The sequence below is a fragment of the Siphateles boraxobius genome, unplaced genomic scaffold (genome assembly GCF_051911475.1).
Source record: "Siphateles boraxobius isolate OS27281-9 unplaced genomic scaffold, OSU_SipBor_1 13, whole genome shotgun sequence".
NCBI classification, from domain to species: Eukaryota; Metazoa; Chordata; class Actinopteri; order Cypriniformes; family Leuciscidae; genus Siphateles; species Siphateles boraxobius.
Window position 1 is genome coordinate 29,418,878 of NW_027508733.1, and position 6,523 is coordinate 29,425,400.

Genomic DNA, 6,523 nt, shown 5'->3' on the forward strand with positions numbered 1-6,523 from the left:
CTGACTTTATTTCTCAGAATTGCGAGATATAAAGTCGCAATTGCGTGTTATAAAGTCAGAATTGCGAGATATAAAGTCAGAATTGCGTGATATAAAGTCGTAATTGCGTGTTATAAAGTCAGAATTGTGAGTTATAGAGTCGCAATTGTGTGTTATAAAGTCAGAATTGCGTGTTATAAAGTCGCAATTGCGTGTCATAAAGTCAGAATTGTGAGAAAAAAAGTCAGAATTCTTAGTTTTCTCTCTCACAATTCTGACTTTATAACACGCAATTGCGACTTTATATCTCACAATTCTGACTTTATAACACGCAATTGTGACTTTATATCTCACAATTCTGACTTTATAACACGCAATTGTGACTTTATATCTCACAATTCTGACTTTATAACACGCAATTGTGACTTTATATCTCACAATTCTGACTTTATAACACGCAATTGCGACTTTAAATCACGCAATTCTGACTTTATAACACGCAATTGCGACTTTATATCACGCAATTCTGACTTTATAACACGCAATTGCGACTTTATATCACGCAATTCTGACTTTATATCTCGCAATTCTGAGAAATAAAGTCAGAATTCCGAGATGTAAACTCGCAATTGTGAGAAAAAAAAGTCAGAATTGTGAGATAAAAAGTCGCAATTATTATTATTATTTATTTATTTAGTGGCGGAAACAAGCTTTCATAGTCATCAGTAAAATCAGTTTCAACAAAATCCATCTTCACACTGCAGATGTGGGACTGACGCTGACTCTGAATGGCATTAGATATTATTTACACAGACTGTTAATGCAGAGGAGCCATGGATGCATTTACACAGCAATTACAGTTGCGTAAATAATGTTATGAGATTCATTTTTTAATATAATATTTTGAATATTAAAATATTTAATGATAGAATCGATGAAATTATACTTTTAAGTATGAAACTAAAACAGCCAGTAGGCCACCGTCTTAACGAGTGAGTTCAATCATTAATTCAGACGATTCGTTCAAATAGGCTACTGATTCGTTCAGTAAGAAAACACCACGTGTTGGTTAGAGTCGCAGCGGTTCTGTGGAGTTTGGAACTTTTTTTCTTTTTCTGAAGAAACAGCAAAAAATAAAGAAAAAGTATTTTTCAACACTATTCCCGTGTGCTAGAATATCATATTATGTTATATAATAAAATTATCACATACATAGGCTTTTTTACACCATTTTTTATTTGGGCATTTATTTATATATATATATATATATATATATAACAGCAATGAAGTCTCAAATCATATTTACAACCATGAAAGGCAAGGAAGAGAAAATAAATAAATGAATTAAAATATTATAATTGTAATGTTGTAATACTATAATGTTGTTCTTTCAATTATTTCAATTATAATATTTTTAATTAATTTATTTATTGTCTCTTTATTTACCTTTATTTTAACTCTTTATGGAAAAGTTTGTTGCTGTCAACATTGTTTTTGGAAGATAGGCTACATTAAAAATGCAGTTAGCTTCTGTGTAAGGATCTACAATGCATGTCATAAAATTTGGTTAATAGTGGATCATTTTGACGCGCTTCCGTGTCTGTTATCTACGGATTCTGTTCATGTGTGCCCAGACATTTTAGAAATACCGACCTGCTGATGTTTTACGGCCATGATTTCCTGCGTGACCTGTAAAGTCACGTCCACAAACCTCTTGCGTATTGTTTGGTCACACCACAAGGTGTCACTGTGGCCTCAATGCTTCAGTACTGCCACTCTGAGATCATTGCTATGTCTTAGGTAAAACACGCCCCCCTCATTAGCATACTAGAGCAAAAAATGTATAAATAAATAAATGTATAAATAAATAAATGTATAAATAAATAAATGTAGACATAAATACATATATACATAAATAAATGTGAAAATAAATAAAATTGAAAATAAATAAATGCATAAATAAATAAATGAAAAAATAAATAAATGTGGAAAAAATATAATTATACATAAATAAGGAAATAAAAGTATAAACAGTCATTTATTTATTTATTTTTACATGTATTCGCATATTTATTTGTTTATTTATTCATTTATTTATTCATTTATTAATTTTTAATTTCTGCAGGTTTGGTCCTCCATAGCCAAGGGGTGAGAAGTCCACTTCGAAAAGTGTTGTCAGATCTTTTGCCTCCAGTGGTCTGATCGCATTGACAAATAGGTCCTCAAAGATTTCAGCATGCTTTTTTATCTCGTCCAACAGAGCAAAAGTTTTGAAACCTTCTTCAAATCTGTCACAGGACATTTAGTCGTAATTTTAGTCACAACCAAATTTCCCATTTACCACATTTTTCCTTTCTAAGACATTTACATGGTTCTCATGATGGATACTTACTGTCTGAGAGCCAAATTTGTACGCCCATTGACAAAGTATTCTGCTGCAGATTGGACCAGGGAATCCCTCTCTTCAAGTGATGAGATGTACCTAAGGGCTCCCATCATGCTCAGACTGTCCCCAGCATCTGATATAGCAGAATTTGCTTTTTGAACAGAGTCTGCTTCTTTAATCTACAAGTAAATAATTAGAAAGTTATGCCATGAAATCACAAAGTATCCATTGCAAATGACAAAATAAAAAAATACCTGCATAGATGAGACTGTTTAATGTACAAGTCTAAAGTTTATAATCACCTTTGAGAGTTTTTCTCTGAAGCAGCTGTCTGCTATTTCCTCAAGGGAGACAGGAAGTGTACATGTACCACTGAGTTGCATAAAAAGACGATCAGAAAAAAAACGAGGGCCAACTCCACCATGAATTATGCACACTGCAATCATTTTTGCAACGGTCATGTACAAGCCATTCTCAAGTGCTGAAAAACACAATATATATATATAGATATATTTAGTGATATATTTAGTGAGTGTGGTGAAATATATATATTTATTACATGGCTTGGTAGAGTTACAATGTAGAATGCGGTCTGTTATTTCTTGATAACAGACCGTTGCCATGGACGCAGTTCAGAGACGGAACGGACTATTTTCTTTAGCGGAAGCAATATAATTGTTTTTAAATCAATAAACTCCTTTTTAAATCAATATTTTGAGTCAAATTATTGATTTATTTGGTAGGTAGCCATGTAATAAGAGGGATAATGTAAAGTGAGGTGGTTGTTATAGCGTATACCACCCCTTCAGGCTGATTAAGATTCCTCCGCTTCGCGTCGGGATCCTAGTCAGCCCGTCGGGGTGGTATTCGCTATAACCGGTATACATTATCCCTTACATATATATATATATATTTTTCAATTTCATAAGAAAAAAAAGCTAAATTTTAGATTATCTAAAAAAGCAAATTAGATAATCCCCACCATGAGTATCAAGAGCCAGTAGTCTGTTATCTTCCGGGCCTTCAAATATTTTTGATATCTGGATTGCCCTCATCAGCAAGCGTAGGTATTCCCTGGTTGGTCCACCATCATCTATAGCTCCTTCTCCAACCCCATCAGAGTCCACAAAAATCACATCCAGCCTTGCTTCTGGATTGAAGCGCCTTCGTTTGAAAGCGTGCAGACTACCTTCTAATATGTTGTCTCGACTTACATTAATTTGATTGCTTGTGGGACAACATGAGAGATCAACTCTGCTATGAAGCTTCTTCAAAATCATCTGTAGATCAACTCTAAAACATAAAGGGGTAAAATAATTTAGCTTTCATGAGTCTGAAAAAGTTTAGTTCTTTAAATTCCTTTAAAGTATAACATAACATACTGATCTGAAATAATTTCACAGTTGTCAGTTGTTACAGAGGATGGTTGAGTGGGAAGAGAGTGTTCAGGTGACCAGTGATGAGAAGGTGAGAAGGTGTGAGAAGGTGAAGGAGCAGGTGACCAGTTTGGAGGTGAAGGAGCAGGTGACCAGTTTGGAGGTGTTGGGGAATGACAATCATTCAGTGGCAAAGAAGTAATCGGTTCATTTGATGATGATGCAAGCGACTGGTTAGAAAAGGACGAGGTGAAATTAACTTCACCAGAATTCACTTGAATGCTTGCTTCGTTCTGTTTATCTTGACTTTCCTGTACATATAGACCAATATTTTAAATAAAAAATATATTTAGAAAAAAAACTTTATACACCTAAAATAGTTTCAGAGACTGTAAATAGAAGGGTTACTCACGTGTGCATCCATTGGTGAAACCCAAACAACAAAGAGTTGAATGACCCTGGATGTTGTAATCATTGTCACGGTGGGTAGTGGGAATAAATCCGTGGACTCAGGTGCAGAGTGAATAAGTATTTTAATAAAGACTAAACATAAAATAAACAAATCAACAAAAGAAAACCATGATCATACTAACTAAATCCAGAAACAAACAAGGCAGGGCAAGACAGGCACGGAACTAAACGCAACAACATATGTAACAAATACAACGAACGAGCACAGGACAGCAAACACAGGAAGACTAAATAGGGAGGCAAACAAAGGAGGGTAACGAGACAGACAGGTGGAGCAATTAAACCAATAATCAGATAACAAGGGGGAGGGATTAAACAATGACAAGAGCACATGGCTCAAAATAACAAAACACCCATGTGCATAACAAGACAGGACAGACATGTGACATAACCCCCTCCCTACGGAGCGGCTACCAGACGCTCCATCCGACCCGGGTGGTACAAGAGGGACAGGCCAGGGGGGAAACAGGAGAGACAGACCAGGGCAAAACACACAACACAAGAGTTCAGGAGGGAGGTGGAATGGTGGAGGATCAGGGGGAGGGATGGGGGGCCAGGTCCATGAAAGGGAACAGAAACAGGGGGTGATGGTTTAGCCGGGGGCCAGGGCGAAGCAGACAGTCCATCGGGCGGCCAGGGCGAAGCAGACAGTCCATCGGGCGGCCAGGGCGAAGCAGACAGTCCATCGGGCGGCCAGGGCGAAGCAGACAGTCCATCGGGCGGCCAGGGCGAAGCAGACAGTCCATCGGGCGGCCAGGGCGGAGACGACCCCTCGGGCGGCCAGGGCGGAGACGACCCCTCGGGCGGCCAGGGCGGAGACGACCCCTCGGGCGGCCAGGGCGGAGACGACCCCTCGGGCGGCCAGGGCGGAGACGACCCCTCGGGCGGCCAGGGCGGAGACGACCCCTCGGGCGGCCATGGCGGAGACGACCCCTCGGGCGGCCAGGGCGGAGACGACCCCTCGGGCGGCCAGGGCGGAGACGACCCCTCGGGCGGCCAGGGCGGTGAAGACCCCTCGGGCGGCCAGGGCTCAGGAACAGACACCGGCTCAGGAACAGACACCGGCTCAGGAACAGACACCGGCTCAGGAACAGACACCGGCTCAGGAACAGACACCGGCTCAGGAACAGACACCGGCTCCAGCTCTGGAACAGTAGACACCGGCTCTGGAACAGACGGCTCCGGCTCTGGAACAGCCACTGGCTCCGGCTCTGGAACAGACACTGGCACTGGCTCAGGAACAGACACTGGCACTGGCTCAGGAACAGACACCGGCTCAGGAACAGACACCGGCACTGGCTCAGGAACAGACACCGGCACTGGCTCAGGAACAGACACCGGCTCAGGAACAGACACCAAAACTGAAACAGCCACAAGAACAGACATAAACACAGAAACAAACACTGGTTCAGGAACAGATGCTGACTCCGGCTCAGGTACAGCAGACACCGGCTCCGGCTCTGGAACAGCAGACACCGGTTCCGGCTCTGGAACAGCAGACACCGGTTCCGGCTCTGGAACAGCAGACACTGGTTCCGGCTCTGGAACAGCAGACACTGGCTCCGGCTCTGGAACAGCAGACACTGGCTCCGGCTCTGGAACAGCAGACACTGGCTCCGGCTCTGGAACAGCAGACACTGGCTCCGGCTCTGGAACAGCAGACACTGGCTCCGGCTCTGGAACAGCAGACACTGGCTCCGGCTCTGGAACAGCAGACACTGGCTCCGGCTCTGGAACAGCAGACACTGGCTCCGGCTCTGGAACAGCAGACACGGGCTCTGGCTCAGGAACAGCAGACACGGGCTCTGGCTCAGGAACAGCAGACACGGGCATTTCCAGGATCCGAGCCAGACGCTCCAGATAGTCCAGGTCCAGGAAGGCAGACGGAACGTGAACAGTCTCTGACTGGACAGACGGAACGTGAACAGTCTCTGACTGGGCAGACGTGACGTGAACACTCTCTGACTGGGCAGACGTGATGTGAACACTCTCTGACTGGGCAGACGTGACCTGAACAGTATCTGACTGGGCAGATGGGACGTGTCTCCTCCTTCTCCGGAACACCGGACTCGGGACCACCAGACTCGGGACCACCGGACTCGGGACCACCGGAACAGGGACCACCGGAACAGGCACCACTGATGAAGTTCGTCTATCACCTCCTCCCCTACGGCCCCCGCGGGTTCCCGAGAACCTGGCCAACCGAGTTCCCTCAAATCGCTGAGAGTCAGCAGGGGTCTTAACATGACTGCCAGTCACAGTCCTGGTCTCACCTCCTCCCAACTGATCACCGGCTGTCCTGATCTCCTCA

The 6,523-nt window shown here is 43.0% G+C and overlaps 1 long non-coding RNA gene across 1 annotated transcript; it reads right to left on the reverse strand.

Moving 5' to 3' along the window:
• Positions 1 to 2,427: 2,427 nt before the first annotated feature.
• Positions 2,428 to 3,530, reverse strand: LOC143735644 (uncharacterized). The gene is made up of 3 exons (XR_013203275.1): positions 3,348 to 3,530; positions 2,668 to 2,846; positions 2,428 to 2,544 (listed from the first exon to the last, which is right to left on the reverse strand). It is a non-coding gene; the product is annotated as an uncharacterized LOC143735644 (long non-coding RNA).
• Positions 3,531 to 6,523: the final 2,993 nt, after the last annotated feature.